General features: G+C 39.7%; 1 long non-coding RNA gene across 1 annotated transcript; it reads left to right on the top strand.

Annotated features, from left to right (window-relative positions):
* Window positions 1-8798: 8798 nt before the first annotated feature.
* On the top strand, window positions 8799-16506 carry LOC310847646. The gene is made up of 2 exons (XR_014565932.1): window positions 8799-9195; window positions 15623-16506. It is a non-coding gene; the product is annotated as an uncharacterized lncRNA (long non-coding RNA).
* Window positions 16507-21822: the final 5316 nt, after the last annotated feature.

Here is a 21822-nt window from a genome sequence, read left to right as displayed (position 1 = left end):
GGGGAGAAATGAATGAAATCCTATGCCCCACAAATAACCCAGAGATGCATTTTAAATAAACGGGCACATTCTACTCATGTAAAAACACACTGATTCCTGGACCATCCGCAGGCTGGATTTAGAAAGCAATTGGGCCAGATCTGGCCCCCAGGCCTTAGTTTGCCTAGCCATGCTTATGAGGAACAGTTGAGGGAGTTGGGTGGGGAGGAGACTGAGAGGAGATATGATATCTAAAGGGCTGTCAACATGGAAGATGGAGCAAGTTGGAACCCAAACCAATGGTTTCAAATTACAAGAAAGGAGATTCTGATTAAACATCAGGAGTAACTTTCTGATGGCAAGAGCTGTTCCACAGTGGAACAAGCTCCTGCAGGAGATTGTGGACTCTCCTCCCTTGGAGGTTTTTAAGCAGAGGTTGGATGGCCATCTGCCTTGGGTGCTTTAGTTGACACTCAGGATCCCTTCCAACTTTACAATTCTATGATTATATCATTATCTGCCCAATTACTAGGACACGGGCAATATTCTCCCTGTTTTGGAGTGATGGCAACAGAACAGCTACATTTGCCTTCAGTCATTTGCCCTCTAACACCATGATGTCCTCATGTTTACTGTGCCATTCTTTTTTATAATATTTTTATTAAATTTCTATTTTATATTTAAATACATCCTTGTTGTACTCTTTACATATTTGCTCATACGAGCTTATTGACTTCCCTCCCTCCCACCTCATGGTTTCCATAATTCATTTTTATATCATAGCATTTGTGCATCTTTCAATTTATGTTTCACTCCTTCCAATTATCACAATTTTTAAAATAAATATAAAAAGGTAATAATCATTAACATTACAAGTCTTTTTACAGTAACCCTGCTAGTGTTGTTAATTGCTTACAATTGTCCTTCAGGTAATGAACAAATTTACTCCAGTCTTTTTGGACAGCTTGATCACACTGGTTTTGGATTTTCCCATTCAGTTTCACCAGTTCTGCATAATCCATCATTTTCATCTGCCACTCTTCTATCACTGGTTTTTCTTGTTGCTTCCATTTTGGGGCTAAAAGAGTTCTTGCTGCCGTTGTTGCATACATAAACAGTTTTTGGTCTCTCTTTGGAATCTCCTCATCTACTATACGCAACAAAAATGCTTCTGGTTTTTTTAACAAAGGTACTTTTGTACATTTTCTTTAACTCATTATATATCATTTCCCATTAAGCTTTTAACTTACTAAAATTTCACCACCTGTGATAGAAATTTCCCTCCTTTTCTTTACATTTCCAACATTCCTTGTTTCTTGTATTATACATTTTACCTAATTTAGATTCCTAACTAACTCAACTCAGGGATGAAACATGATATATACAGTAAATAAATTATTTGGCTTATTCTCAGTACAAATGTTTTATTGTGTTTTAATATTCTGTTGGAAGCTGCCAGGAGTGGCTGGGGAGGCCTGGCCAGATGGGCGGAGTATAAGTAATAAATTATTGTTGTTATTGTTATTATTATTACTACAAGATGTTCTCCACACAAAGGGATGCTTCTTTCCTCTCCCACAGTCTAGTGGCATTGTCATCCAAAACACACTTTTGTAAAAGGGGCCAAATTCCCACTTATCAGCATTGCAGTTTGAAAAGTGTGCCTTGGAAAGTGCTAGTTTCTCAGTAGTGGAGAAAGGTGTGTTATGCTGATGAAATCCTGAACATTTCATCATGGGAGACAATAGGTTCTCAAGGAACCTGTTGTTTCCCATGATGAAATGTGCAGGATTTCAAAGAAGCAATAGCCAGAATACAGTTAGACTTCGTTTCCTAACAGCTGAATAATCACCTTATGTCACCATTACAGAGTCCCACATCCATCACAGTGCCACATGGGCAGGGCAAGGCCTGCAGACTAAAGCTTTATTTTTAGGCCTTGGAAGAAACATAGGAATTATTCTGTCCTTCTGTGTTCACCCTCAAGGCTATTTCAGTTCTTAGGGTGGATGATTCATCTAGCAAGCGTCTTTTTTATCCTAAAGATATTCAAACACTAATCGATTCTGCCCTTTCCCAGGCCTTCTAGATTACTTCATACTCAACAGCTCTTTCACAATGATTTTCTCATAAGAGATGACAATGCAGGTTACCTAGTTTGCAGATTTGTAACTGAGATGCAGATATTTGTTGTTCAGGTGTCTGTGCAGTTATAGATCATGACATACTCCTCAACTGCCCCAGGAAAACTGGAACCTTCCATTTTCTCACACAAGAACACAGTGGCCATTGTGGATGCCATAATCTCACACTTTGATTTTGCCCAGGAGCACAGTCCATAAGAAACACAGCCTGGTTTTTGGCCAGGCATCTTGGAGGGGATGCCATGATAGTTATGGAATGGCTACACATGGCATCTTGGAGGGGATGCCATGATAGTTATGGAATGGCTACACAAAAAGAGCCTCCTTCTGTAACGTTATTCCTGTGTATCCAGTTCTGGTCCCAAAGCAGGTGAGCTGGTCCCAAAGCAGGTGAATGATCAAGGATCATTCACAGTGAGCAACTTGCTCCAACCAGGGTTGGAAATGAACTGAGGTTTCTGGAGCCCCTGCTTCCAGTCCAACAGTGATACCACCCTTTCCACTTTCTCAGATTTTTAGAGGCCTTCTGTTAGTTATCAATTTAGGGTCTATCATGGGCCAAAGATCCAGAGAACTAGCTTGGTTTGTCATCTAGCCTGCTCAAGGGAACAGAAACATTTGCACACTGTTTGGTGATAGTTTGACTGGCCTAAGAAAGGCATTGCCCTAATAACACATAATAATTTTGTGTGGTAAATATTCAAGCATTAGAAATCAACTGCTCTGTGATTGTCATGAAATATCTATGGCAGAGAAGGGAACTCTCAGATTAGTGTGTGGATTGTTGTACTGCTTTCTCTAATTTAAAAGGTACTGAGGTAATTGCTATTCCCTCATTCAATAAAAGCTATTCTGAGGGACTCTGACATATTCAGTAGCTGGGAAGGAGCACTCCAGCTTCCCCACCCCCACTGGAATCGACTGCATACTGGACATGCAAAAAAGAAAAGAAAAGAATTTAAGAGGTCTGCTGGATCAGGCCAATGGCCCTAAAAGTCCAGCATCCTGTTCTCACTGCCTATGCAAAGCCCAAAAGCAGAAACAGGATTTAAAATTGAAAGAATGAGAATGGTGATGGGGTAAGGTGTTAGATTCTGACATGCCTTGTCTCACTGCTTGGCAATCTAGGCTCCTCACTCCCCACACAAGACCATACCTTTTGCACACCTGGCATACCAAATAGCTTGTAGGAACCCATTTCCTCATGAAGATTAAGATTTCTGGATCTGGGCCACTGTGCAAAATTTTAAGTGGGTGAATCACAGGAACTGTGGGTGGGAGGGGTAAGATCTGAAAGTAAATCACGTCCTTCCATATATACAAGCGGCAAGGTTTGATATTAGGCTTCGAGGTTTCTAAGATAGTAAAGTCAACACCACATAATCCTGTTGAGTCGTGTGCTGTTTGGTTGGGAAGTTTACAGTTCCTTGGTCTGTAGGGTTCTATCCCTGTGTTTAATTTTTTAAATGGTGAGATTGAATGTTAGATTATTTCATTTGTTGCTCATTACAGGATGGAACATGATTTTATTGGCAACAAGAAAAAAAACTGCCAACTTTGGTGGAAATATTGAAAGTAATAGTCTAAATGATTACATGATTATAGCTCCGAGAGTAGTTGCAATCTCTCAGGTGGCTGCTGCATGGCATCTAAGCAATGTGGCATCTGAATTTCTAGGTATGCCTGAGGATTTCTGTGATTCGACTATATTTGCTAGGAGATAGACAGCATGGGTGGGTAAAGAAAGGATGCAGCAGTGTTTTTATAATCATGTCCTTAAAATCCCATTTGAGAAACCTGAAATCGTGCATCTTTTGAATTTATTTATTTTATTGTATAAAATATACCTTAAAAATAAAACAAAAGTCAAAGAGGAAACATAACCACAGCAAAAACCTGCTGGAATTATACACACAGAGAGACACACCCCAGGCAGCAAAAGGCAGCCAGTTAATAGGCCATCTGGGCTTCATGGGGCAAAATGTTCCACTGTACTGATGCAGTCACTCTCACTCATGTCATTTCATACAGGCCTCTCTTAGCAGTGGAAACACAGAGAAACGAGTTGTCACCCTTTACTTCAGTTAGAATTTCAGTTAGGCGCATAGGAGCCAACTCCTAGGGGCCAAGCGGTTTTTGCTCCCCCCAAAAATAAAATAATAAATAATGTCCCCTCAGTTGATGGGCGTTATCATTTAAATGGTGTGCACGTACAACATAATATGATCAATTATTCAGGTCAGGGCTTACCTCCCCCCCACCCCCAATGTTTTGTTCAAGTTGGCACCTCTGGTTAGGCAGTTCTTCCTTCAGAAGTGGTGGGATAAGGTAAACATGCCAACATATATTGTCAGACATATCAGTACATATCAGTCTCGGCTCAGGTCAAATATTGGTAAGGAGGCCAACAAATGTATCGGAACAGGCCCTTCTTGTTGCAAATTGACACTAGAAAGAAGTTCCAGAGCTAAGCTACCAATAAAGCTTTGTCTCAAATTGAGCTGTGTACAAACTTCCCACCAAACTTAATCAATTATTGGAGCCTACGATTATAACCCCCTTTCTGCCTCTGCGTGTGTGTTTCGTCCATGCAATGTGGATCTTTTGCATTGCATTATTATCATTTCACTCTGCATGTAAGGAGATCTACTCTTAAAATGCAGTTGTAGCTTCATGGTTGTTGATGTTGTTTAGTCGTTTAGTCATGTCCGACTCTTCGTGACCCCCTGGACCAGAGCACGCCAGGCACTCCTGTCTTCCACTGCCTCCCGCAGTTTGGTCAGACTCATGTTAGTAGCTTCGAGAACACTGTCCAACCATCTCGTCCTCTGCCGTCCCCTTCTCCTTGTGCCCTCAATCTTTCCCAGCATCAGGGTCTTTTCCAGGGAGTCTTCTCTTCATGGTAGTGCATCTCTATCTGTGTGTATGAGAGGGGGAGGGGGGACTCATAGTAAATATAAGCTAAAATCTTCCTCTGTGTATGAGGACCAGAAATGTTGGTAAGAATCTTTAAATAATTAAACATGACCATCCTGGCTTATCTTTAATTAATGAAGAAGTAAAATCCAAGCACCTTTAGGGCCCTAGGATATTGTTCTACAATTATATTACAACCCATCCTTAATTGTTTCACTTGAAAATTATTTATCTTCCTTCCTTCGGAGAATCCCTTCTGAGACCCTTAACACAGTCACCACAACTACTAGCTCTATAGGCTCTATTGCCCTGGAGGTGTTTGGGGACTGCCTGGTACATTTAGTTTAACAATTAAAGCAGCCGGCACTGGCTTTCTGAATGAAATCTATATTGCTGTTCAGTTGCTCTGTTTTTTTATGAGGTGCAAGCCTTAGAAAATTGGCATGTGGTTGATTCTATGCAGATGAGAACCAAAAAATCCCACCTCGCCTACGATTATTGAACAAGGATGCTAATCAAAGGGAACCTCTAATTGCTGCTCTTAAAGCAAATGGCTAGAATTCGATGAATCACAAGCTCTGTTTGCAGCCCCTAACAACCGGACTTGGCAGTCAGCAGAATGGAGAGCGATGTTTCAAATTTTCCAACTTTCAGCAAGTAATAAACTGCATGTCTCTTGGGGCCTTTCAGGCAACCTGGTAGATTCTTCCACAATTGGCCTTTCTATCAACATTGGTGAGCTATAGACTGATCATATGATGTGTCACCACCCCCAGTATGCTTTTACTAACCCAGAGGGCTGTGTTGAAATAAGTCCACATCATGCACAGAGGCAGGTGGTATAAAAGATGCAAGCTTCAACTTGCCATTTAGCTTCCAGTGGTGGGATTAGATTATTCACAGCACTTTGCAGGGATATGTAATTCACGTGTTTTTGAGGCAATTTGCTTTCATGTGACCCAGGAAAATAAATTTAACACACACATGTCACAAGTTATACGATAATCTATAGAATGCAGAACATTGGGGGACAGTTTTGAGTTTCTACAATACTTTTGGCAAATTTCACCCTTTTAGAAAAATCAGCTAATTTGAACCAATCCTTGGAAATGTATTTTTAGCAATCCAAAATGTGGATCTTTTGTTCAACCTTAAACACATATTCTGTGCACTGTGACTTGAAACACAGTGAATCTATGTTCAAACCACATCCACCCCACTTTGTGCATGTTTCTAGAAACTGCTTTAGGATGACACAAACCTACAGAGCACATTCCTAATAAATAGCATTATTCTGTCTAGAATCAACAGCAAAAACGCAACATGCATATAAATCAACATATAGTACAATGAAAATGGGCAGTCTGTGGCCAAATGTAGATTTCAGAACTTGATCCTTTTGGATAGGATTCTTTTTCTTGTATGAATGTGATACATTCCTTGCTGTAGGGAAGTAGCAAAGTGTCACAGTTATATTTTAATAATTGTGTGGTACTGAAAACCTGCAGCAGCCACCTGAGTAACATATATATTCTTTTGCTAGAAGTAAGATTACAATTGCAATGGAATGGAACCGGATACTTCCTCACTCCTGAATAGGCAGCTCCTTCAGAAGACAGTTTTTCACCTGTCATGAATAAATTCAAGGCCGGGTTTGGGGGATGAAAAGCCTTCATACAATTACTCTCCAGCTGTTTGTCTGGATTTACAGTGGACAATTCCAAGAGATGCTGTGGCCCTGAGCTTTCCTATATTGCGTGTGATCCTGCAAACCAGCAGCCAAAGTAAATAACTTGATTTTATTTACTGGACAAATGTAGAGGTCAAAACAAACAAAGCTTCAGGACCACACAAGCATATTTTCCCCAAAGGTGAACTGTGAATGTGCTTGGGAGAGATGGATTGGTAAGAACATTTCTTGACTGACATCCTTCTATAAGCAAATATCGTATACTGTGCAATAATAATGTAATGACATCTGGGTAATTTAATTCTTCACAGCTTCAGTCCCCTGTATTCCATCTGTGTTGGCTGTTGTAATACTAATAAGTATAGACTGAACATCTAAGATTTGACCTTTATTTTCAGCTAGATGGTTGAGAAGTCCAACCCAAGTCAATGGGTATATTTTGGGTTTATTGCAGTTTAGAATGTAAGAAGGCATTTCATTGCAATCAGCACTGTTTCCATTCCACCACAGTTCAGTTTCAGCTAAAGCCTACATTGTTTGTCTCGCTATGCACTATGGCCAAAGTTTACATACTTAATAATGCCTTTAATTACATAATCAATTTCAATGAATTTCTATGGGATGGAAAGGTCAAAACTAATACAGGAAAAAATGCAATTATTTCCATAATGTTTGCAGACTAAAAAAAAAAAAAAAAAACCTATGAAAGCAACTACTGCTCATATTCACTTGCATGATTTCCATTCCTGACCTCAGATGACCATGAGAATTGCAGAAATTTCCGCTTCTGTTTCTGTTAATCTCTAATTAAATGTAGCAGTTATTTCTATGGGACTCTAAGAATTTGGCCAAGAAAACAATTTTGTACTCAGTTCTGGAATGTGGGATTAGCAGGACAAAAATGTCTACAGTCCAATTCAATACGTGTCTTTTCAGTGTTAAACCCCATTGATTTCAATGAGGCCCACCCATTACATAGACATAAGCTAGGGATTCATTACAATTGAGGGGTTCCCCCTCCCAATGTCTCTCTACAACAGTATAGGTTTTGGGGGCGGAGGAAGTAGAGGGACACTTAATTCAACCAATGATTCCTTCCAGTTTTAGCTAAATCATGCCCCTGCCCATTATCCTTTTAAAAACAGCAGCTAAGGGAGCCATGATAAAGGTAGAGTGGCTGAGCCCACTCTGCCACTCTGTTATTCAAGTACTGCTCTGTAAGTTAATCACTTGTCTTATTTTGTCTTCATGTAATGTTATATTTAGACTCCTTTGTAGGTTTATATGATAGTAATGTAAACCAGCAGAGCCAACATGTGGCTTTGAGATGCTCTTGAACTCCAAATCCCATAGGCCTCAGCCACCATGACCAATGGTTGGTCAAAAATGGTCAGAATTGTACTCCATTGTGGTGCAGTGGTTAAGAATGTCAGACTAGGACCTGAGACACCAGGGTTCAAATCACCACATGGCCAAGAAGCTCACTGGGTGACTGGGTGCCAGTCACTGCCTCAGTCTAAGCTACCTCACAGCATAGTTGTGAGTATAAAAATGGGGGGTGGGGGTGGGAGAGACCACGTATACCACCTTGAGCTCCTTGGAAAAGAAGGTGGTATATAAATGTGTTAAATAAAAATAATAATAGTCCTACAGCATCTGAAAGGCACCACCTTTGTGTTCATGGGTCCAAGAAATCCTGTCACAAAAGAAGGAGTAAACGTGTTGCAGATAAATGCGAGAGAAATCCTCACTAACACTGCAATTTCCTCTCTAATAGCAAAATCTCAGACTGAAAAAAGACCCCCCGCTTCACTGGAGACAGTCAGCTTGCATTTGCAGGCTCTCAAAAGGATCCCCTTCAAGAGCCACTTTTCTGCGGGTTTGGCTTTATTTTAAAAAGGTATGGAGTGCAGGGGAAAAGTGAGGTTTGCTAACAGATATGCAAAGGTGCACTTATCCCTGGAGGGTGAGGTTCTGGGTGGGTGGAACCAGGTAGAGAGATTCCATTCCCTATTGGTTAAGTTATTTAGGTAACTGGAACCCTCCTGATGCATAAGACAAATAAAGACTCACACTGATGGACACCACCTTGAACGGGCAGACATTTAGTCCTATATCTGTGCTGCTTGTTGTATTGTTTTTTAAATACTTTTAACATGAGTTTATTGCTTTCTTTTTCTTTTCTTTTCTTTTTCAGTGCTCAATTGATTTCTCTTCCATTTCCCCTGCCTATCTGTATGAACAATATAACCTTGATTGAAATCTATTCTCTTCTATTTTTATTTTACTTTTTTTAGAGCAACTTTTTTTTAAAAGCAAAGGGTAATTTATATTATATATTCTCTTCCTTTTTCTTTCTCTTGATTCAGATTTTTTTGTTTGTTTGTTTGTTTGTTTTTGTAATGGCTTAAAGTAAAAGCCGAGATGCCCCAGGCCTGGAACTATTCAAAACTGATCAAAATACAGGTGAGTTACTATACAGTATGATTATATTTGTTTGTTGTTGTTGCTGTTATCCTTTAATATAAACATTTGCTGATAGTTAAGGAAAGGACAGAATAGGGAGTTATGTTACTGCAGAGCCAGGACTGGAAAGGATACACTATGTCTCAAAGCCTGTATATACTTAATTGGAAGTAAGCCCTGCTAAAAAGGAGAGATGTATTTTCAAGTAAACATGTTGAAGCTGCAGAAAGTATAACAGGAAATGAGGTGCAGGAAGAAAAAGAATATGGAATGCAGAATGTCAAAACTGTTGCATTTTACCCTTAGGAATCCTTGCAGTCCCGTTTTAATTAGCAGAGAAGAACATGCTTATTTATTTGTATATACACATTCCTTTATGGTGCTCATCTAGATGTACCCCAACAGCCAAATTCCAAATTTCATTGAAGGCAGTGTACTGTGTCAAGCATCTGTGCATGTGTCCATTTTCTCCTTAATTTTCATTTTGGGTACACTCACAAAACCTTTACTGTAAAGAGACTTAGCCTGAATGACCCAGGATTTCACCCTTAAGAAAGATTTTCAACACATTCCATCTATAGCTGGGATGGTGGCGGGAGGCAGGGAATTCCCCCCCCCCCCAAAATGCCCAAGATTCTCTGAAGAGATAATGGCTGTGAGAAAGTCAAAGCAATATGAACTACAGCAGTATCAACTGATCACCAGTCTTGTTAATGTTCTCTCCTTAAAAAGACCCAAGGTCTTAAATCCATATTTATTTGTCTAGGATTATAAAGTACCTTGAATTTAAACAGGGATAAATTGCTGTTTTCATTGATGTTGGAATGTAAGCAGAAAAAATAACTGGCAGAATGTCTTGATCTGTATAGGGAGATTCTCACCCCCACCCCATGCTCTCTTCCCCCCAAGTGCTCATATGCTATTCCCACAGCATCATATAATGAAAAGGAAAGGAGAAAGACCTCCTCAAAACAGCTTTAAAGTTTTGGGGAATTGATCTTTCAGAAAGCTGCCTAAAACCAGCCAGTTCATTCAAGAATGGTTTGAAGAACCACTCTGGGCTCTTCAAAGCTAGCCACATGAATCAGGTTAGAATCAAAGAATCATCGAGTTGTAGAGTTGGAAAGGACCCCTGAGGGTCATCTAGTCCAACCCCCTGGGGTGCAGGAATCTCAACTAAATAATACATGGCAGGTGGCCATCCAACCTCTGCTTAGAAATCTCCAAGGAAGGCAGTCCAATTGTGCAGCAAGCACCTCAAACATAAAAAGGTAGAAAGATTTTCAAATGAAAAAGCTTGGCATTCCAATGACTTGGCTTGATGTATAATGCATGGACCCTTTCAAACATTCATTCCATTATATAAATGAATGGAGGGAGGTTGAGATTGCAGGTTGTAGGTTGAGGTTGTGGACTGCTAGCCCACCTCCGATATTCCCAAGATGCCCATGTTCATAGGAACCTAAACATGCATTGGTTTGCTAGACACACATACACCTAAGCATACATTCATTTTCTATGCATGATGCATCGGCTGCAAAAATTGGAGCATATAGTTTACAAGTAGAATGCCCACACGTGTTTGGGTATATGAATCATAGAACTGCAGAGTTGGAAGTGAGCCCAAGGGTCTTCTAGTCCGACCCAGTGCAATGCAGGAATCTCAACTAAAGCATCCAAGACAGATGGCTTAAAATCCTCCAGTGAAGGAGAGTCCACCAATGTCAAACATCTCTGATAGGAGCATATGCTCTTGTGCAAATGGTGCCTTGAACACATAACAGTTAGAGGTTGGGGTCAGGTAGCAAACACGGCTTCACCCCTCCATGCATTCATTTCTACAAGGAAATGGACAACCTTGTGGGGCTTATTTTAGGGGATGACACTGGAAAGGCCTCTCATCAGGAGAATATGTATCCGTAGCACTGATTTCAGACACATGGAAACAACTGAAAGTTCAGCACATGAAATATTGTCCTCTCTGAGCACAAAAGACAGCTTTTGGGAAGAAAGCTGTCTTCCTTTCTTTGAGCATATGGTAGCTCTGCCTAATAAATTAGGATATAGCTTGCATTAATGTGCCCAGGAAACATTGAAGATCATTCAGAGGACAGTTTTTAAGTTCACTCAGACCTTTCCGATAGAATTTGATTTGAAATTTGGATGCAAATGTATATAGTAATAGTTCTTTACCATCTCTTTTCAAAACTCTCTTGGAAACTAATGCAAGATTGTCTAAAACAGCTCTGATTAAGGTCTATCAAACAGGTATGGTTTAGTACACTTGTTTAATGATCCTGCAAAAAGGAATTTTGGATGTCAGCTCCTTCTGTGGAATGTGCTTCATCACATCGCCACAACACCCATTGTATTCTTGCAGCCATTATCACTTTGGTAACCTGCAGTTTGCTTATTAGGTAGTTATTGGCTGGGAGCATTACTAATGTCCTCAGCTTGGTTTCCATTCTATTCAAGTTTCATGCACCCTAAAGGCTTGGCCTTGGAAAGGGTTAACACTTTGGGAAGGAAGCTGAGAGTCTGGGGGCTGATCTCACCCAAGACCCGTAGAAACATGCCTAATGAAAATGCATTACAAAGAAGTCAGGTTTGCAGGGAGGAATTTCAGCAGACAGGTTCCTTTTGTTCTTATGAAGTTCCCAAAAACCTACAAACAAGTCTTAACATACCCAAGGGAGAGGACTTGCAAAAGCAGGTCTGTACATTAAAAGAAAAGCCTTCAAGCATTTTGAAGACCTGTATCAGCACTTCTGTGGTTTAGTAACTCAGGATTTAGAATCTTTGCTCGCTATCACAAGATCTCATTATCTCTGCAGGGGAATATTCACAACACAATCTGTTTATATCAAAGCTACTTTTCTAAACATTTTTGCAACTCAATCCTATCCACCTATACTCAGAATTATGCATCACTAGGGATGTATTTCTAAGTAAATGCCAAACATTTATTTCTTAATGATTTAAAAATTTAAGAAGGAACTCTGTCAGTATAGGGCTTAAATTGGCTTCATAGATCTTGGACCCATTTATTAGACACTACAAGGAACATTATTTGGAAACATTTAAAAAGAACCCAATCCTATACACATGTACTTGGAAGTAAATGTGTATAGGATGTTGATGCAATTTCTTGAGATTTAGGAAAAATGAATTCTGTCCTATGCTCTGGAATGAATGCTCTATAGTACATTTGAGTTTGTTTTCTCAGCTTCTCAGTTTGATCTCTATGAAATGGTAGGAGCATCACTTTTTTGCTTCACAGCTAGATTTTGGATGTAAATTAGACGGCAATCCTATGTACACTTACTTAGGAGCAAGTCCCATTAAATTCAGTGAGGCTCACCTCTAAGAGAACCACTTTGAGGTTTGTTGTTTTTACAATCAAATGGTCTATCATTTTTATGAAATTAAACAAATAAATATAGAGGACTGGACTGGACTGCTAAATCAATGATTGGGAATTATAAAATGTTAGTTAAGGTATTCTTAGATATAAGGTTTTCTTTCCTCCTATGTAAAGTGGAAATGATTATTTCTTTTCTCATGGTGATTTTTCTGACATTTATTTTAACTCATTTTTTCATGCACTTTTTTGGTCCCACCCTTTCTTGTGCTTTTCTATTCTTTTATTTGTATTATTTGGAAAATCAATAGAGATGCACCTTTAAATGGAAGCTGCTATTCAACATCCGAGAGTGAATGTTAAATAAAAGTTTCCACAATTAAGTCAACAAGCTGTGAAATAAAGCAAGCTCGTCTTCCCACAAAGGATGAAAATGATGATTTGCTCTCTTTGAAATTCATTTCAATAGCGCCATTTTAAACTTCACTGTATGAATTACCCTTCTATGTCTGCGAAAACTTTGAATGTTCCCTTGTTCGTGAATTTTCTTCCTTTGATTACTTTTCCCTGTAAGATCTTTGGGGTCATACCCACATTTTCTTCTGTATTTCCACAGGGTGTAATAAAACAGCAGTTTTATCTCCAGTGGGTTCCTCAGGCACATCCACAAAACAAAACCAACCCCTGTCCTAACAAATTATCTACCACAATAGCAGATTGTGAAAACAATAAAGTAGGTGTTGCTTTCAGTCCATAACTATCCCAGTACTTCTGTCCATATCACTCTGTTTGCATAAGCCTGTGGCCTGCCCTTTCTATTGCATTGTGTCTATTACATTGTACACTGAATTCTTGTGTGACATTTTGGTAGCTTGTTGAAAGTATAGAAGTAACAGGATCCATTACATGCTAGACCCTTTAGGCAACAGATGTCCATGTGGACCCCTACCTATTGTGACTGAAAATGAGATACAGTAGTGTGAAAACATCAGCCACCTGAATTTACCCTAAGAGAGAAAAGATTCTAGGCAAGATTAGAAATAAACCATTAGGTTTTGCTGGGGGCTTGTTTATACTAAGTGTTATCTAACTATTTGCCTACAGATGTTCATCCATTTCAAAAGTCGGTATTTCTGAATTATTATAAATGTGAGGACAAATGCACAGATGTGAAGCATCTGATCCTCAAAACTAGACGACAAGTCCAACAAATGAATAATAACCGCAAGCTTTCCCAGAGATATTGTAATGATCTCTGCTGCAAAGATAGCATACGGATAATCCTTTAAGTGCTTCAGAATTTCTTGCCTGCTGATAGAGTTCATGACAAAAGGATAAATCTAAAGAGGATGAGGATACAGAGAAAAACAAATCCTCTTCAATGTCCCTGTGTGCTAAACAAAAAGATGATGTACTGGAGGAATAGTTTGAAATGGGGGGGGGTATCCAAGCATAAAGTATATTAAGTAAACAATAAGGGGGCCTGATACAAATCTTCCCCAACTTGCTGCCCTTCAGAAGCCTTGGGCAGAAATGTGCATCATCCATGATCATTGGCCAAGCTGATGGGAGTTTCCATCTAAAACATCTGGGGGGTATCAGGTTGAGGGGGGAGAGCTGTACAAATACTGCCTTTAATGTTGTTTCCAGTGTTAATTTTCACTCAACCTGTGTCTGCTACTGACTGTTTTTCTCATGACATGTTTGTTTGCCCCAGTCACCAAGGTACACAAAGAAAGTTCCATGGATTCTGTTGTCCTTCATTCCACCGGAGTCTGTCTCATAACAAATCAGATTTCAGTGGAGTGAAGCACAAGAGGCATGGAGTTGAATCAGCTGAGCATTCACATTGACGCCAGTGAGGAAGACTCTTTAGAGAAGAAAGAAACCTGGTTAGGTGAGCAGTCCCAGCAGAAACTGAGCATGCTGGGGGAAGTGGCAATGAAAAGAAGAGTGGCATAGAGTATTTTAATTGCCTGTTTGCACTTTGAATATATTTGGGGAAAACATTTTGAAAATCTACTGACATCCTGTGTATTATTATTTTTTAAAGTAAAGGTCTATAAAAGTTTGCAAGCTGCTTCCTTGAGACTTAAATACCTTATGCATTTTGTATTTGAACTTGTCTTCTTCTTGCAATTTGCATTCTGTGCGGGTTTTGTTTGCTTTTCAACTTCACTTTTCCAATTGGGAGGCAACCAAGCACCTTCATACACTTGACTTTCCTTGCTTCAGCACTCTCAACTTTCTGGCAAAACTCTCTTCAAATATGAGGGCCATTTATTTTGTAAAAAAGCAAATGTAAATAAGCTTTACATTGGAGGGCATTTCAGATTTTTCAAGTGGCGCACAAGATGTATAATTTTTAAGGTGTCAGTGTAAATTTTGCAAAGGTTAATGCAGTTAAACATTTTCGACATACACAAATGTCACATCTCCCACTAATCATTCAGCAAATGTAATTGCCTTTTCATAGCTTTCAACTCCCTGAGACACAGAGTGGGAAAACAAGGACAGGCAAATTTCAAACAGCACCAAATAATGCCTTTGCACTGTCAGCATCCATTATTTGCCCTGAAAGATTTAGTGCTCAGTTCCAAAAATGTATAGGCCTGTATTCTTTCCCCACACTTCCTTCCTAGTCTTAATTTTAGAGCAATTTTGAAAAAACTCAAAAGGCTGCAGCTTTGTGATATTCCTTAGAAACCCAGACCTCAGCAAGAATTCTGTCATTGCAGACGCCCACTTTCAGTTTAATGTGAAGATGTTGGCACTGTTTTATTGAACCCATTGTCACATTGCAGCAGTCCAGCCTCACATATATTTGTGAGAACTAAGCAGAATTACCAATCCTGAACATCCCTCAAAGGCAGTACCTCTGCAGGACCCCGACACTGCCTGCCCAATGATACGAAAGCTCAAAATTAAATAGTCAAAGTTCTCAACTGCTAAATAGAATTAGGCTAGAGATACACAGGACTTGGACACAGATGCTCAGTATGTACATCAGATTCCTGAAAGCCAAATTTGCCTACTCTAAAGTCAAGCTGGTTCTCACCCATCTAGGTGGGGAAAAGGAACTATAGTCTATGGTGTATTTGATTCTACGATGAATTTCAATGGAGTACAGTTCCACACACATTAAATGGTTTGCAGAGGGAAGCTGTTCCTGAACTTCCAGTGGCAAAGCAGGTATACTGAGTCCTGATTACAGAGACACAATTCTGAGTTGCAGGTATATGTGTGTGTTCCTATTTGTGTGCGTTCATAGAGATAAAATTTCCACAATGTATTTGACATAGACCACCATATTAAACTTACTACAGTGAAATCAGTGGGGTTAACTTCTGAGTAATGTGTTTCAGGTTAGGGCATATACAGCTCAGTATCATCTGAATGATCTGACATGAACTGCAATGTCACCTCACATCATGAAGCAATATTTATGTATTGATCTCTTTGAGTCCATAAAACAACATCTGGCCCTAATTGTAATCAATGGGTGGTTTTAAAATGCTTGAAATTTCACTTGAAAATAAGAAAAAATTGATTTGTCGCTGTGTTTCACATATTTACCATTTGTATTCTGGAAAGGTAAAAATCACTGACAATCAGAAGAGATCTTCTTGAAGCCCATACATCCCTCAGCAACCTCCCCTGCCACTGATGATTTGGTATCATCTAAGCTCAAGGGCTTTATACCTTTGAAGACTTTACTTCTAGACACTCAAGAGTGGATGGCATAATGTTTGAGAAGTATCCTGAGAATAATGTAATCTATCACCCTTGTGATAGATTACAATCCACAAACAATTAAGCCACCCTACTCAAGTCAGTCACCACAACACACTTCACTGTGCCTTACACTGTGAGGAAATTTTAAGCATTTATTTGTTTATTTTTAAATTTCTATACAGCTTTATATTTTTAATAAAAATAAAAATCTCAAAGTGGTTTACAGCATATTAAAGCAATAAAGCAATAGCTGGGCAATGTTCCTCCTGCCTCATGAGGAGCCGATTCAGTAGGGCTGGGTGAGTCTGGGCCTCGCCCCCTAGGCCAGGTGTAAAGGGCCTTGCAAGTAACTGGCCTTCATGCCCCACAGCAGAGGGGTGTTCCTCTAGCCTCAAGAGGAGCCTCTTCAGTAGGACTATTGTGTGTGTCCCGCTCCCTAGGCCAGGTGGAAAGGGACTTGCAAGGAGCGGACTTCATGCCACACAGCCAGGCAAAGAATATTCATATGAATATTCATATTCATGCATATGCAACTCCATTGAAGGTATATTTTTTGCCATTAGAATCCAAACACACACAGAGAGAATTTGCCTTGAATTATTACAAGCGTAAAAAAATAAAACTTGAAGAGAAAATATTTCTCTGTTCAAAATGATTATTTGATATTTTGATTTGTGTTGAAGAGTAATATACCTACATGTTTTCCGGTTTTTAAAAATCTCACATATATATATATAATACTTTTTAAAAAAATCACTCACTTTCTGTTTTAGTCCTTTCTAAAATCAGCAGTACCCTTTATGCCCTGTGGATTTTCATCATTTTAACAAAGGTAGCATTTCACACATGCGTTATCTCCATGACCCTTTTTTTTTTTTTTTTTTTTGCTATAAGGCATCACAAACAGGCTACTTAGGGTTTTACAAGGTTGCCCTTGGAACTGATTTCTAGCGAGGATTAATTATGGGTTTAATCAAAGCAACACTTTGACTTTTGATCCACCTTTTAGTGAAGCAAGATCTGAGAACCAGAGATAAGCACGTACATGACTATGGATAGCATAATAATTTGTATATAATTACTCTCTAGTAATCCTAATGTCAGAGCTCCGTTCTTTCCAGAAAGTGCCCAAGCTGTATCAAAAAGAGTTGGGAGGAATATAAATATTAACCACGATTAAAAGGAAATTCCTCAAACCAGGTTATTATCATCAGAAAAGATGCACTCTTAGCCACTAACATTGTAAAACATGGTAAAAAAAACAAAGGCCTGCTATTGCTGCAGATGCGTGTCCACCAGCAGGAGGGGGTGGGAGGGACACTCAATTCTGTTCACATTCAAGGGTGAATGTATCAAAGTTGCACTTTCTGAAACAATATGAGAACTGAAACACAGCCATCCTTCAAAATTTGCAACTATCTTAGTTTGCTATACAGTTCTCCAAAACAAATACATTAGGGGAAAGTGTGCCTAAAAACGAATATACAGTACTACTGAAAATAGCATACAAAAGTGCATAGTATTATGTACAGTTGTGTTTATTAGGAGAAATGCACACTGCAATACTGAGGAATTATCATGTGAACATGTTCTTTTTAAACACACACAAATTGCTGCAGAAATATGAAGAATTGGTTTTTAAGCTTGGAAAAACAAGGAACAGTATGAGTCGAAGCTGACAGGTCCTTCCATTCTTAGCGACGGGATCCTGACTTCCGTATTTTTACTCTGTATGGCTGGGACTGAGCTGCATTACTGCTCACCTTTGCCCAAACAGTCCTATTCCTTACACCCAGCTACTACCATGGCATCCCACAGGCCTAAGTAGATCACAAACGCAGTAGTCCCTTTGCTGTTCTGTTTGCAGTGGTACCTCAGGTTACATACGCTTCAGGTTACATACACTTCAGGTTACAGACTCTGCTAACCCAGAAATAGTGCTTCAGGTTAAGAACTTTGCTTCAGGATGAGAACAGAAATCGTGGTCCGACAGCGCGGCAGCAGCAGGAGGCCCCATTAGCTAAAGTGGTGCTTCAGGTTTAATAATAATAATAATAATAATAATAATAATAATAATAATATCTTTATTGTCATTGCCCCTGATTTAGAGCCAGACTAGATGAGACACCATCCACACAAGTAACAATTACATGAAAAGCCTTTAAAATGTCAGTAGAAGACACTGGGCAGGTGGGAGATGGAATCCAGATCCAGCCCCTGTGCCTGCTATTTGCATTGGAAGATCTGCTCATGTCCATTCTTCCAAGGCAAATAGCAGATGCAAGGGGTCAGATTCAGATTAAGACTGAAGGGTCTTATCAAATTTGGCCCCTAAGAAAATATGCAGATTGAAACTATTCCTGGGAGATCATATATGTTTCTGCAGAATAATTCACACTAATAAGCTACTTTCAGGAAGGTGACATGGGCAGCCTAGGGAGGGTTAGACCCAATGAAATTGAGAGCAAAACATGTATGTTTCACTGTGATTCAGAAGGAAGATGAGGAATTTCAGACATTTGAATTCAGTCGTTTGCCTTTGAGCTATTTATGCATATTGGTATTTCCATCCAGAACAGAGAGGGAATGAGACAAGATGGTGGTGAGGTCCCTCCTTTGGTAAGGAATGCACACACTGGCAATTGCAGCTTAACCAGTGATACTTCATTTGTTTTCATTAAGGCAATAGCAAACATTAGAATTACAGAAACTGAAATCTGATACCAGTCCTAACTGCTGTTGTTTAGTGCTATTCAGAAGTCTCCAGTGCTAAACAAAATTTGTCACTACAGCCTAAGGGGGACTTGATACTAGTAACTGGCTGAGCTCACGTGTCCTTTTTTGAAAGCTTGACAACTGCTAGCATTCTTAGATCTAACTTCACAGAGTGAGCATTACCCATACAAACAGAAGCATGACAGACTTTTGAAAAGACAGAATCCTTTCACAGAAGGTCACACAGTGTCAGGATTAGGGATTACACAAGAAATTGTGACTTTATTCATGTTGCCCTTTCATCTATTTTAAGTGCTTTTGAGAATCATTATAGTTGAGCTCTTACTAACTACTACTCTTCCTTCCACAGTTATAATTGCTGATAAGGATGATTATGATAAAGATTACAATGCAGCATTGTTCTTCAGCCATTAGATCCTGTGTATGTGCATGTGTAGACCACTTGTGCAAGCCAAGTTAATGTCAAGGAATGGAACTGATCTAGTCATACTTCATTTTGTGCAGGGGTAGTCTCTAGGTGTTGTGGACTATAGCTCCATCATTCCTAACCAATGATGATTGGGGCTGATGGGAGTTGTAGTCCATATCTGGAAGGCATCATGTTGACTACCTCTGCTTTAGCCTATGCTGATATTCTCTTCATTGAAATGAGCAGAGAAACTCTAATTGGTGCTGCTTCGCCATCACAGCACCAATGCCTGTCAACAAACTTCTAACAGTATGGCAAGCATTCATTATAAGTGACTTGACACATTGCTGACATATAATATTACAATGCAGCACACAAAAGAGAGTAGATTGAAAGAGCAGTGTGCAGTGGGAGATGTGGTGGACAATGGTCAGGTCATTTCTAACCATGTCTGGGTCACCTTGCCTTCTTGATCATCTCTCAACCAATGGGCCCTTGATTGCACTAGTGACAACTCCCAGGGTTTGAACATTATGCTACTGAATGCCAAATCAGTTAAAGAAAGAAAGAAAATCTGTCCTCAATATACTAATAAAATATTCATCCCATGACTACTTTGAAAATGAAACCCACAGTTGCCATGGTGACCTCAGATTAGAATGCCTAATCCTAGGCAAGAACTGAAGAATGGGGGCAACTTTAGGAGGCATCAGGGACCAAATGAAATGAGATCAGGGCCACAGGCTGCTCACCTGTGGCTTAGACTTCCCAGATTCTTCAACCTCCAGAATTTGAATGTTCTGCCCCAAGAGATTAATGGATCCAATGGTTTTCTGATGGCCCAGAAAAGGTATCAGAAGCATATCACCCCATTGCTGAAACAACTGCATTGGCTCCCTATTTCTATCTGGGCCCAATTCAAAGTGCTAATTATGACCTACAAAGCCATAGCTGAACTTTACACAACTAAGTTTCGATAGGAGGGGTTGTAGCTCAGTGGTAAAAAAGGTAAAGGTAAAGGACCACTGAATGGCTAAGTCCAGTCAAATGCGATTATGGGGTGCGGTGCTCATTTCACTTCAGGCCGAGGAAGCCTGCATTTGTCCACAAACAGCATTTTGAGTCATGTGGCCAGCATGACTAAACTGCTTCTGGTGCAACAGAACACCATGATGGGTGCCAGAGCACACGGAAACACAATTTACCTTCCTACCACAGCAGTACCTATTTATCTACTTGCATTGGTATGCTTTCAAACTGCTAGGTTGGCAAGAGCTGGGACAGAGCAAGAAGATCTCACCCCATCGCGCGAATTTGAACTGCCAACCTTCTGATCAGCCAGCCCAAGAGGCTCAGTGGTTTAGACCACAGACCCACCCTCTCCCCTTTACCAGTTCTGTTGTAAAGCATCTGCCTTGCATGCTAAAGTTTGAAAGTTCAATCCCTGGCATCTCCAGGAAGAGCTGGAAGAGACTCCTGCCTGAAACTCTGGGGTGCTGCATCCAGTCACTGTAAACAGCATTGTGTTAGATGGAGCAATAGTCTGACTTGTTATATGGCAACTCCCTTCATTCTGTATCTGACAGACAATTTTCTCCAATGTGAGACTTCCAATTTATTTAAATCATATGCAAAAGCTCTTTTGTCCCTCAAATTTGCTACTCATGAAGGGGAGAAGGCATTCTATTTCAACACCAATGGTAAGGTAAGCTGGGAAGACGTGAAGAATAGAATTTCAAGGTCCATGAGTAATTATCATTAAATTAATCCACATCTGTATTCCCAAATGCCATGTACTTTCAAATGACACTTTGTTGATGCTGATCTTCTGAGCAGTTTTGAGTCCTTTCACTAGAAACAGATATACAAATGATATGCAGTACTTATGGCAAGTGATGTGTGTCATAGAATAATTAATGGAAGAAAGTGGACAACTGTATAGAGAGGTCAACCCCAGACAGTCTCAAGGGAACAACATCAGGCTTTAATGTCAGTGATACAGTTCGCCTTCTTCTAAATTATAATTCCTAAAACTCTTCTCAGATCTGTTCTGTGTTACTCCTGCAAATGCTCAGATCACACTCATTTGCCCACGATGAACTGATTAGAGCTCCTTTGATTTAAAAACTTAAATAAAATGTTACATTATGCTTGGCATTTCGCTTTATGCAGTGCTCCCAAGCAAGCTAGGATGAAAGGCCCCTTAGAAATGTGGGTTTGATTGACAGACTGATTGAATTAATTGCAGACATTCTCTTAATTATACACTTAATTACTGACACTATGTGTCAAAAGATTATGTGGCAGCACCTGCAGGAGACCCTTTGCAGCTCCCATCAAGGCCAGCTGTGCCAAATTTCAAGGAAACACAGTGCATTGCCTGCAG

Source organism: Podarcis gaigeae, assembly GCF_964106915.1.
Source record: "Podarcis gaigeae genome assembly, chromosome: 6".
Lineage (NCBI taxonomy): Eukaryota > Metazoa > Chordata > Lepidosauria > Squamata > Lacertidae > Podarcis > Podarcis gaigeae.
The sequence above is the reverse complement of the archived record's forward strand: the minus strand, read 5'-3'. Positions and strand labels throughout refer to the sequence as shown.